This window comes from Alligator sinensis, unplaced genomic scaffold, assembly GCF_000455745.1.
Source record: "Alligator sinensis unplaced genomic scaffold, ASM45574v1 scaffold1914_1, whole genome shotgun sequence".
In the NCBI taxonomy this organism is placed as follows: domain Eukaryota; kingdom Metazoa; phylum Chordata; order Crocodylia; family Alligatoridae; genus Alligator; species Alligator sinensis.
This window is the reverse complement of record NW_005842804.1, coordinates 318,570-331,549: the sequence shown is the minus strand read 5'-3', so window position 1 is coordinate 331,549 and position 12,980 is coordinate 318,570.

Below are 12,980 nucleotides of genomic sequence, written 5' to 3'. Positions count from 1 at the left end.
ATTTTCCAGTCACAAGTGAGCTGTGCCTATGGCCACTTCCTAACTGCGCTGGGGCTACTGACTGCATTAATTCACCAGGCTAAACCCACGTGCATTCCCCGAGGCAGCATACTGAAAAGGATAACATGAATGTGCAAACAATATGTCATCAATTTTAATGACACAACTGGGGAACCGGTATGTCTTGCAGGAATATGCCCCAATAGATGAGAGTCCATTCATTTGCTACGAGGTTAGAGTCTGGTATTGAAGCACGTAACCTCTTCAGAAAGGATATCACCGTGACAGAGGCGAGACAACCATGATCTGGCAGACCGTGGTATGTACGTATGCATCCGGAGCCAGTAATGCAGCTTCTCAGTTGCTCTTACATTGCGTTGGACTGTTTTCCCATGCACGCAGGCAGGAAGTTACACACATATGAGACGACAAGCTGAGATGCTGCGTTGTGCGTTGCGTGTCAACATGGTGTCTGAGGTTGTGAGTGTGGGTAAGGAGGCTACATCTGTGTAGAAGGAAAAACAGGGACCAAGGGTGGTACCCACTGAAAAGAGGATGGCTGCTTGCACTGTGCCACGCTGTGCGGCACCTGCAGACAGCCTGAATGGGGGAGGTTGCAATTAAGGCTCTTTAAACCGTAGTGCACTCCCATGCTTTTAGGAACCATCTGGTATCCATCTACACTCTGACCTGCACTAAGTCTCATTTCTGTTTGATCTACTCTCCTGGAGTGTAAGCCTAAATGGAGGCTCGGTTTCTGTTTAAGAAACCCCTCCAACCGTATATACTTGCCTTACCCTCTGTCACATAAACCCAGGATAGTTGGCGACAGCAAATTCTACCTCTGAACAGCAGCCACAGAATCAGCTACCTGAGACCAAGAAAAAGGCAATCTGCCCCTTTCTTTCCTTCTGAGAGCTCCCGACACGCACACATTGATCTACATTCAGGCCCAGAGGACGCACCGCTGCACATGATATTGGGCAACTCTGTGCCCTTTTGGTCAAGAAGATGAGAGAGACAAAACGATAGGTGGGCAAGTGCCAGGGCACCTGCACGGTCCTTCAGCCGGCTCAGCAGTAATCCTATTGCGGTCATTTCAACACTGATGTTGGCTGGGAAGTGCCTGGCGACAACGAAAGTGTGAGCAACACCGGCCCTACATCGGCTTGGTAGAAACCCCGGAAACTTTGCAAGCAAAATATTTTCCTGTAAGACGGCAGTTTTGAAGAAATCAATATTTCCCCCTTGAATGTATATATATTCAAACAAATATTTCAATTTTCCATCAGAAAAAAATGACATTTTAAATTAAAGGAAAATTGTTCTGAATTGACCTGTGAAATGTAAAATTGTTTTGAAACGTCGAACCATTTTGTTCTGACAAATTGTTTAAAATTGTAATTGTAGCAGTTCCAAAGGCATGCTTTCCAGAATTTTTTAAATCACAGCATTTCCAATATTTCAAATTTTGTCCTGAATCAGAACAAATATGTATGACAAGACACTGGGAATTTTCTGAAGGATAGAAATCCCGCTTTCCAAGCAGCTCTAGCATCCCACTGATCTAGCACGATCTTCCCAACCACACTAGTGCTTTCTGCCCGATCCAGGCATGCCAGGGCCCCTCCTATACATTACATTTGAGTAATCTTGCAGAATATACCAGCTGTTACAAACATATTTCTACAACCTGAAGAATATGGGCCCGAAGTCTATTTTTTTCCAATTTCAAATCAAGAAAATATGACTCACATGCAACTAAAGAACAATAAAAAAAAAAACCCCACTGGGAAAAAAATGAGCGCAGCTGCTACTCTCTGATATAGTGCAACCAGAAATATAAACACCAATTCTGCTTTGGCTAATAGCTAAGAAATATCAGCCGGGGGAAGTGGGGTCGGTTCCAGTGAGCGCTGGATCCGAGTCCATTAGCAAAACTCCAAGAAAGCCTTTCCTGAAGGTAAATGGAAGCAGCATTGCAAATGACACATTTCTATCCCGTTCTGCAGTTTGAGCTGGGAAACATCCTGTAAAATGTTGTTGCTTCTACACCTGGTCAGAGAACAAGGACAAGACCTGAAATGGGGCTGAAAACCCCAAACGCCTCCTTGTAGCGGGATCCCAAGAAAGTCTGAACCGACTTGGGTTTCCTTCACTCGTTCCAAACCACCCAAGACAACGGCAAATCCCTTTCAGTGGCCAGCTTCAAACAGATCCATTTGCCCCGAGCTTGTTCATATGAGAAGGTCTTTGGCCAGGGATTGACAGCAGAAGGGAAAGGAAGTACAGAAGGGAAGTTTCGCATGTCCCCATGTATTACTTCTGATACTGGGGATTAAACACCGGCCCTACCAAACTGCATCTTGTAAGGTGGCTCCTATAAGCAAACCGGAAGCACAACTCATGGACGGGTCCATGCAAACGTGAAGGGCCGAGCAAACCTGAACCTCCAGGCGCTCGGGAAGGCAGGCCCATTTTCGGATATCTGCTGCAAGACCGCTGACACAAGCGTCTCCGAGAGGGGAGCTGAAAGGCTGCTGGTCACATCAGACCGGCCGCTGGCTGCTGTCTGAGGCCCTAAGTGTGTATTTTTATGAATACCCCGCAAAACTATTTAAAAAAAACCCTGCTCTACAGAGTACAACAACAAGATAATCTGTGCAATTTTTGCTTTCAATTCACTAATCATTTCCTCAAAGAAAATGTGAGTGGTTTTCCTAGTTAGGGAGCAGCTTAACTTTAAAAGGAATAGTTCTTTTTTGGTATAAAAGAAATATTGCTAACTGCCAGCATTTTCTTGTATAATTTTTTTTGAAAATTTCTTTCCAAAGGAATTAAATAAATTGAGGCAAGGTCTTCAGAGAGGATTTTTTTTTTAACAAGAAAAGAGGGGAGGAAAAATTGTACTCGTGGAAAATGCTGCACTGCAGTTCATGAAAGGAATGAGTGAAGTCTAACTCAGTCATGTTCCTCGGTCCTGAGTCCAAGAGGGAGGGCAGGTACGAGTTAGGACTGTTACTGTTCTCTCTCTAGGGCTTTCCTGTCAACCCGTCACTTCCCGTGCTGCTCAACATGCCTGCAACAGGACACCTTGCTGAAGAAATGCCCATTTAAATGGGAAGCGTGTAAGCACAAACCAAAAAGGATAACGTCAGCCAGCTTGAACTAGAGTTTAAGGACTCAAAAAGCGTGCATGTGTGGTAGGGTGTGAGCGAGGGAATCCTGAGAGCATCCCTCTTGGTCCTGGATGGTAAGTTGAGTGTGGAGCCAGGTACGACACATCTCCCTGGAAGCAACGGCAGGGCTCCTACATGTGAATCTCCCCCGCGATGGACACAGCGGATGGACTGCCGGAGGGCCCACCCACAAGAATGACCTGTCCGGAGTAAAATGAAACTTCAGACCTGCGAGGTCACCCATAATCAGCTGCCGGTGGACCAAGGTTTAAGCCTCCAGTCGTACGAAGGGCTGGCAACCCAGTAAGAACAGATGAAAGGGGCTAGTGGCTGCTGTGCAGGACCAGATGAAGCTGGGACAAAGAAGGATCAATCTCCCCAAGCCTTCAACCCAAGGAGCCCAACCCTGGTCCGTGGCCTGGCTCTGATTACAGCTTTCTTCCTTTTGATCGGGATAACAAAGGAAAGTTGTTTTATGTGTTGGAATTTGAAGCCCAGACAATGATTCAAGTTGAATATTAACTTACTGGTAGAGAAGCTGGAGCATTTCCCCTTATGCGATGCTCCGTCACGCCATGCCAGGACAGCGCTTGCAAAGACTGCCCTTGGAACCACCAAGGCGAGGGCAGCTATTCTAGATGTCTTACTTTGGTCTGTAAAACAGTGTTTTATTCTCAATTACTAGACTCCACGATCCTAACAACAATATGCCTGTATATATACCTACGAGGCCTTTGCCAGCTAAATTACACCATTTAAATTAAAAGGCAACGTGGACTTGTGAACTAAAATTCCAGAGCCATCTATAACTGTAGCAGGCGATACCTGTTTAAAAGCGAACATGAATCAGATCCCTTTAGTAAAAGCTTATTGTAATGGACCCTCAGTCTTCACTCAAACGTAATAAAATTCATACTACCATCTGCTCCTGTAAAACACAATAAAGGTAACAGCAGAAACAGTTCTGGCTGTCAACAGAAACATGTCCTCAACAGGACTGGCTCCATACTCTCTACACCACTTTCAGCAGCTATTATCCCAGATAGGTTTCATTTTTCACACTCATTCGGCTTTACATATATTTGTACTCCTAGCTGATTTTATACTGGAGTGAGAAAACTCTGTCATATCCGCTATGCAGGCAAATGGTTGCAAATGGCACATGCCAGTGAAGAAGAGCAATCAAGAAAATACATTTAAAGCAGATAGACACTCATGTTGGGGCAGCTGAAGAGTTTAGCCATCTTCTCAGCCCCCGAAGGACCATGATGAGTAGAGGCAAACCCAGATTTCTCCTCATAGCAACTTGAAAAAGAAACATGGCAAAATAATACAAAAGTTATGTTACTTTGTGTGTTGGCAACCTAAAATATACAAAAAGGACCATTAAAGCTGAACTTTGGAAACTCGGCCTGTGTGCATCTTCTAATCCCTCTCCCAAACAGAGTCACCCCCGCAAGACAGGTGCGGAAAGCTATCCTCACTCCCCGGGTGGAGCACATGGCATGGCGGTGCACACAACAAGCTCCGCCAAGCGAAGAGAACAAGGACACTGAAGACCCACTCCAGCGTGAAGGGTCCCCTGAAACGGGCTGCCTCGTTTTGGAAAGCAAGTCAGGTTTCGTGTCGCGCTAGGAAAAAGTTGTGCTTGTACTTAAGCGGCTGGAAATCTTGTTCCATAAACAGAAAGCCAGTTTGGGCGTCTCTCTGGGCGCCGCGTCTTAGTGACCCCGTGCTCTTCAGCCAATTCTGCAGCTGCCAGACCTTTACCGAGGAAGACGACTCCCAGGGCTGTGAAGCCCCCTCGTCCCGGAAGTCCAGCCCCCGAATCACAAACCCTTTGCGGCGGATAAAGTAGGTAAGTCTGCTCCACAGAGGAACCCAATGTCATCACAAGCGCTGAATCCATGTTTCAGAAGAGGCAATTTTGCAAATCCCTTGTTGCTTCAACGTCCCTGACTCTGTTCCTCTCATGCATATACTTTTTCAATTATCATTTCCTTCTGCTTTCTTTTGGGAAAACCTTAATGATTTTTCTCCACTGTGCTTTTAGAACAGCTCCGCTCTCAGCTGACTTCTAGGCTCGCTGTGCATTTTCTGCTAGACATTATTTTACTGCCAGATATTTTTTTGCTTTTGGGGGTGCACCCAAAATTAAAGCATCTAAAACAAACAAAAAGCCCTAGCTGAATAATCAAGTCTTCCTCTGTGTCTATAGGACACGGTTTACAACAAGCAGTAATTTTACAACCAGCCAACTTCTTGGAAGGCATTATGTGCCATGTGCAGGAGGAACAAAGCCCAGCTAAAGTTTACCAGCTCATGCTGCATTAATGTAGCTTTTTGCAGTTAATTTATTCATTTGAAAAAGTAAGAAATTGCAGAAACGGCTACAGATTAATAGATTTTGAGTCCAGAAGGGACCATTATAATAATCTGAGTTGATCTCCTGTCTTACATAAAATAGACCAAAGAACCTCACATAATATTTTTCCGTTGAGTCCGTAACTTCTACACATCTTTTAAAAATACATCCAGGCTCGATTTGAAGAGTGCAGTGATGGAGACTCGACCATATCCCAGTGTAAGCCTTTCTAGTGGTTAATTACCTCCCACTGTTAAAAATTTGCACCTTATCCCTAATCTCAATTAGTCTAAATTCAGCTTCCAACCACTGGATCTCATTATGATTTTTCTGCTAAATTTAACAGCCGTCTACTCTCAGGAAACTTCTCCTTGTGCAGGTAATTCTAGACCATGATCAAGCGACTGCTTAACCTTCTTTTGGATAAGCTAAATAGATTGAGCTGCCTATGTTTCTTACTGCCAGACAAGTTTTCCAGACCTTGAATCATTACTGCACCTCTTTTCTGACCTCTTTCCAGGTTTTCAACCTCCGTGGCAGACTATGACACCAGAAATAGGCATCGCTTCCAGTAATGGTCTCACTAATGCTGCACACAGAAGCAATGCCACCTCCCTTCTCCTATTTGATATTTGCCGCCTTACACATCCAAGGACTGCATCTGCCCTCTTAGCTAGAGCATAACACTGGGAGCTCTTGCTCAATTGGGTATCTGCTGTGATCTCTAAATCCTTTCAGAGCCACTGCCTTCCTGGATACTATCCCCCATCTTATAAGTCTGACCTACATTCCTTTTTCCTACCTCTGTGGCTTCATGTACGGTGGTGTTAAAATGCGTGTTCAAATAAGACCGCCTGACCGAGCAAGCCAGGCTGGTCTGTTTAACTATCCCGTCCACATCATTATGTACCTCTCCCTCATTTTTGCATCATCTGCACATTTTAGCAGCAGTTCCCATTAGGCTGATTGAGGTGAGACGTGCGTGCGATCGCCGGGTACGTTCTCTGCTGCTGTCTCAAGACAATAGAAAAGGAGGGGGGAAAGACTTCAAAATGAAAACCTAGAATTTAAAGAATATTAAAGAATGCAACAAAACCTGCGTAAAGCCATAAAAACAACAGGGTGAAATCCTGACCCCACTGAAGTCAATGGCAAACTTCCACCAATTTCACTGGGCTCAAGATTTCGCTCCACGGATCTACAATGCTTTCATTTCCCTCAACTTCATGTGAATGTCCCAGGAACAGCCTGGGATCAGAGCCCCTGACCCTGCCAATTCACAGTTCATTTTTTCATCTTTGTGTGCACTGTGGTGGCACAAAGGGCGAAAGGCTTCATAGGACTCTCGTACAGAGCACGTTTGGAAGCGATTTTGAAGCCCTTAAAGTGCTCTAATTCTTCCAAACAAAAGATATTAGCCTTCACCGATGCCAAGTTTCAAATTCCAAACCTGAGCTGTTTCTGCTGGACTCTGTCCTAAAAACTTGTTTCTGTGTTGTTGCTGTTGTTTTTCTTTTCTTTTTACTGGGAAAAAGTCCATTCCTCCCCTTGTTTTTCACATGAGAGACGGATTTAAGAATTTGGGGCAAACATTTAAAAAATCCTTCTTGCACACAGAAAAAGGATTGAAAATGTCGGTGCCAAAGACAGGTGCTCTGTTGATGGGCGCTAGATAGTTTTAGAAAATTATGAATTCTGAAAATATGATTACGAAGTAAACTAGCACAAGGGCGTAACCACGTGTCTGCTCGGAGAAAGGTGTACACTCGCACTCCCAATCTCTGTGTGAAAACAATGCCTAATTATGCAATCCGTACACAGAGAGACAGGATCTTATACTCTGCGCACTGCTGTAATATGCAGTTACTGCAAAATGTGTGCAGGCACTATTGCTGTCCCCTCAATCACCACTCCAGATCTGAGAGACATATATTCACAAGTCCATTACATGCAATCTGCATACATGGTCTTCTGCACGGGCACACACGCATGCATGCATGCAACCAAAAGCCCCACTGCATGGGTAAATGAAAAACTACTAAAAAAAAGCTGCTTTTTTTCCTTCCTGACAAACGGGCATGAAATAACAGGCTGACATCTGCCTCCGCAGGTCATTCAAGTCAGGCTGCTGCATGTCAGAATTCAAACTGCTCCATCCATCAATGGCAGACCAAAAATTAACGTAGCTTGGAAACTCTGCAGCAAGACAGTAACAGCCCAATTTAAAGTCTGACCTTCGAAGAATGGTGGGGTAAGATGGAAAAATTATTTCATGCCTTGCACCAAAGCCAGCAATACAAGTCGTAGAGATTTTCAGTTAAATTATTTTTTTAATATATATATTAAAAAAATATCCGCCAGCATATAGCAGTTTAACCCTGAGGTCAGGTAAGGGAAGTGTTAGCATAGGGATTTTTAAATAGGAAGGCAATGCCAGTAGCATGTGCAGACCAGAAAGCACTTTCTTTGATGAAATGTAGAGTTTTAATTTCTATGTATTACTGATTAATGTTTAAAAAGAGAAAACAGAAGATATTCAGCTACAAACAACATCATATGTCCACAAAACTGCTGACAAAAATCTAAGACAATTCAGTGCTTCAAACTGCAACATAAAAGAGACACAACTTCCCCTCCTGCTTACATTTCATTTGGTTGTTTTTTGGGTTCTCATTTCAATAAATTTATCTGCCTGCTCCCTGTCTCAGCAGCAATTATGCCGCCAGATTTTTGCAAACAATAAAATACAGAAACCTCCAGCTCCAGAAAGCAAAGATATGATTACATACAAAAAAGGGTCATGCTTTATCTCAGGACTCTATTTATAAATTGCTTATAAAGGGTTAACAAATGAGTATTCACTGTTTTAATCATGTTACAGAAAGAGTATGTTATTAATGGTTATCCGGGCACCAGCAGAAGGTATTAGAGATGGCTCTAAGCCATAACTATAAGCAATCCACTGATATATTGGACTCTATATAAAAGGACAGTAGTGATTAACCAATTTTTAAAACATCAATCACTTATTAACGTTTTATAAACTACTTACAAGTGAGACCTGAATATAAAGTTTTAGCCACATTTCTCCCGTACTGTGTTGACATAAATAATAGAAAATACCATCCTGCCCCCCAGAAGGTTAACTTGTGTAAGCCCGCTGAATTACGTTTTCTATTTCTGTCCCAAACCGGTGGAAAGTCATTTCTTCTTTCCCAAGGCAGCCTCTGGAGCCAGCCCGCACATCTTGCGTAGCGTTGCTCCCTTTCAACAGTTCCCTTTCCCCCTAATGCTACAGGACGTCGCCCTTTGTCGGGAATCCGGTTAACTTTGGAAAGAAATGCATGAGACGCAGCTTGACCTTGCAGAGAGAAACTCCTTGATTTGTAATTTGTGAGAGTACTACTGGAGTACACTTAAGAAGAGTATCACTGTGATAACCACTAGCATCAATTATTGACAAATACATTATAATTTCCACAAAATTACACAAATGTGCACACCATCTTCCTGCGCTGGGCCTCCTTAGAGGTCAAATATCATGTTGGCACTAATGTGTATTTTAAAAAATTAAATGTACACATAGATTAATGGATGGACCTTGGACTTGCAGTCAGAATCTCTCCACAGTTTACAGAGACAACTCATTTGTGCTGATTTGGGCAGCAACAAAACCCATGAGCTATGCCTGCCTATGAAGGCTTTCTTGCAAAATTTTGGGAAGACCTCCCCATGAGTAGTGAACCCATTTCTCAGGGGGGCTGTAAACTTCCCCCCATTGTAAGAACAGAAAGGTTCACAAGTGAGACGCTGGAGGCCCTTTTAACCTCCTCCCCAGCAAGAATATAGGCCAGATACAGGCGTCGCACTTTGACTGGTATAAGTGATCGGCAGTCGGCCTATATCCGTAACGGACAAAACCGGTCTATGCCCATAACAGAGCAGGAGTTCGGCACACGTAGACAAGTGTAAAAATGGTGGAACTACCAGGGTAGACTACCAGGCCTAAAGTTGCCTGGATGACATCTTTTCCCTTCATAAAAAAGGTTTCAGACATTCACCGCTCTCCAAATCTATCGGTGCCAACTCGAAAGAGGCACTAAAAATACTTGCTAAAACATCTGCGCTTCGGTCGTAACAGAATCGACGGGCGGTGACATAATTAATGCAATGGTATCGTGGCTTTCTGAAAGTCAGGGTTTGTCAAACAAATCTGATTTCCTGTTTTCATTTGCAGAACTTCTTGATTTTGGCCCTGAAGCATCTTGTACTGGCCACTGTATGAGACAGGATACCGGCCCGGACAGGCGGCTGATCTGATACGGTCCGACACCTCTCATGGCGAGGACTAACCTGACGAGCAGAAATGTAAGCATCTGGATTATAGCAGTGATCAACCGGAAGCAAATACAGTTGCCAGCTGAAATCCTAGGACTTTTATGGCCATACATGAATGTTATCAAATCTGATGGCTACAGAAACTCAGGAACCCAAAATCATTACTGTCCACTGGATCAAGGCAACGAAACAGGTCAACGCTTCTTTAATTCTGAGCTGTAAATTATCCTCCTTTTAAGGTTTTAAATATCTTTTCCGAATTCTCTTAAGAGAACGTTGCCAGTTACCAGGAACTATTTACTTTATGAAACAACAAGCATTTCTTTCAATTAAATCTATGACTGTTTACAATACTTGTTACCGTGAACAGTTCTTATTTCTTAACAGTATCTAAGTATTTTATTCCCTAAATAAAATGTGCAATTATTATACACCAGAGAAACAATCTGCTAGTGCCATTATTCCATTAAACTAATGGAAAGTATTTACCCCTTTTGTTTTCCACAGAATTAATGCACTTGATACGCAGAAATTGAGGAATTATTTTTAACTGGTCCCAGGACTTTAGTAGTTCACAATCAGTCCACAATCTTCCCATAACTGAATGATATTTAACAAACTGCATTTTCTTCTGAAAAGCCAACTGCGTTCATCTATTAACATTAATAATCATTCCGAGTTAATTAACTTGAAAATTCACTAGTTATCTAACGGTAATCAAAACCTCAGTCAGCGTCCTCCCAGAAGAAACTGCGCTGACTTTAACCATGATTCTTGTTCACCTTAAAAATTAGAGTACGCTACTATTTCTGGAAAAGAAACCTAACAATAAGGATCTCAGGTTATTTCATTTCCCTTTGCTGCACTCTGTCGCAAAGAGCCGGTGTTTTGAAGTAATATGTAATCAGTGCAAGAGTGTGGGCTACCCAGCTAATCCCCAGCGATGCACCGGAGATGTCGATTAAGGGTCAAACAGAATCCCAGGTTTTTGTTTCGGATGCACAAAAAGATCAGCTCTGTGCCCCCGGTGACGTTTCCCTGGCTTCTCGGTTTCCATGCTGTGACGGGCACCAGCGTTCAGACCTCTCCCAAAGCACCTCTGGTGGACACCGGCCTTCACTTTTCCTCTCTTCTCTTGCAACCTCTGAGGCTACGATTCCCAGCGAGTGCATTTATGGAGACACTGCGGGACAAAGAACTCATCAAGAACAAGGCAGCTCTCGGAGCCATTCACGAGCCCCGTACAAGGGTGGCGGAAGGGACAATACTGAATACCGGCTTCACGGAGAAGTTGCAGGGTAACTGATATTCCCTGCGTTGAGAAACGGGGCAAAGCAGCGTGCTCAGTGCTAAGCCTCATCTGCCAGTTGGTAAAGTGGGAAGAACTGGGCTGAGCACGCAGGAAAGCCCGGCTGCCAGCTACAAGGGTGCACCAAAGGGCTGGCTTCTCCACTTCTCTGTCCCATGCTTTGCAGCACATTCCCGGTCATCGCACCCTAGGGAGGCAGCACGCAGAGGGACCGCGGCTGACCGGGAAAGGCCAACGTGGGAATGGCCAGAGCAGTTCCCTAAAAATCTGGATATGTTCTGGGTGCTCTCCATTTTACCAGTATTATTATTATTATTATTATAATTTTTTACAGAATCATCCTGCCCCTGGGTTTACCATCTTTGAAAGGGACTGCCTGTTTGCTGGCTTCGTTCTGCCCCTTTCTCTGGCCGGATCCAGCTTTCTTCCGTCTTCCATTTAAGGCTCAGCAATTACTCCTCTCAGCCAGTCAAACTCTATTACCAGCTGCTCGGCACTTTGCAGCAGGAGTTTGTGGCTGCAATTTTTTCACTGCTTTACCCTTTCACCTCCCTGAAATGGTCAGTGGTCATTTTATTCCTCATTCCCCTCAACAAGCAATGTGAATTCATCCTTTATTCTTGACATCCACACAAACTATCGCCGTGCGTATGAGGGCATGTGGCACGGAAAGGAGCGGGGGTTTAGAACAGTTCCTGCAGCTGAGAGCAAAGAGACACTAGGCAGCTAAAGGGAGATGATCGGTGCATGGAGAATATGCAGAATTTGAAATTAGAGCGTCCAAGGGCCTTTGGACATGGTACGATAATGTCGGTGCTACCTTAAATGGCAGAAAGAGAGAATTTAGGAGGGAAAAAAGCAGCGCGCAGGATGGGAAGGGCCCTGAGACTGAAATGATGGTGGTGCAACCTACCCAAGGCAGGGTAGATACGCACGCGATAGGCTAAGTAAATTATATATAGAGCATAAGCTTTCATGAACTTGAGCTCACTTCATCGGATGCTGTGAAAGTGCAAGCATGAAGCACGTATGAAGGGAAGTCGGTGATTTGGGTGCACGAGGTGGGAAGGGAGGAGGGTGACCGGGGGGGGGGGGGACAGGAAACGAGAAGAAAACCCGACATCCCCGGTCCTGGAGAAGAACCCGCAGCCCCCGGTTAAACCATACTTAACACAGCCCAGCTCCCGGATGATTTCATCTTCACAGTTTCCAGTTCAAACTGGCTTTTGGGTCCCCGGCAAGGCCTGGCACCTCGGTGAGGATGGGAATAAGTTAGTTTGTCGCTTGAGAGGCATCGTTTAGGTTAGGGGCTGTCTGTACACCCGGTACTACCTACTGTCAGCGAAGGAAAATATGTGGTATGCTCCCAATACAATCTGTCTATTATCTGCAACTTCTTTTTGAAGAAACAGTCATACTTAAGAAAGCAACTTCCTCATTTAGCAAAAGCCACATGTCAAGTCTGAATTTTTAAAAATCAGTCACTTGTGTTCTACACTTCAACAACTCAATGACTGAACACTTTTTAAAGTGCATAAATATTAAACAGCATTTTTCATGCTTGTCTGGCTCAAAAATGAGTGAACAGATTATGTTTAATCTCTCAAAACAAAATTTCATCTTTGGGCTAAGACCACGAATGTGAAATTTAAGCCCAAATGGAATTATTTTCAGAAAGTTATTATAAAGATTAAAAAGAGGGTTAGAAGAGAAACCTCGTCTCAACCTTAACTACAGTATCTACTGCGATGCTGTCGCACAGAATACTTTATAGTCAGCGTTGCGCCAT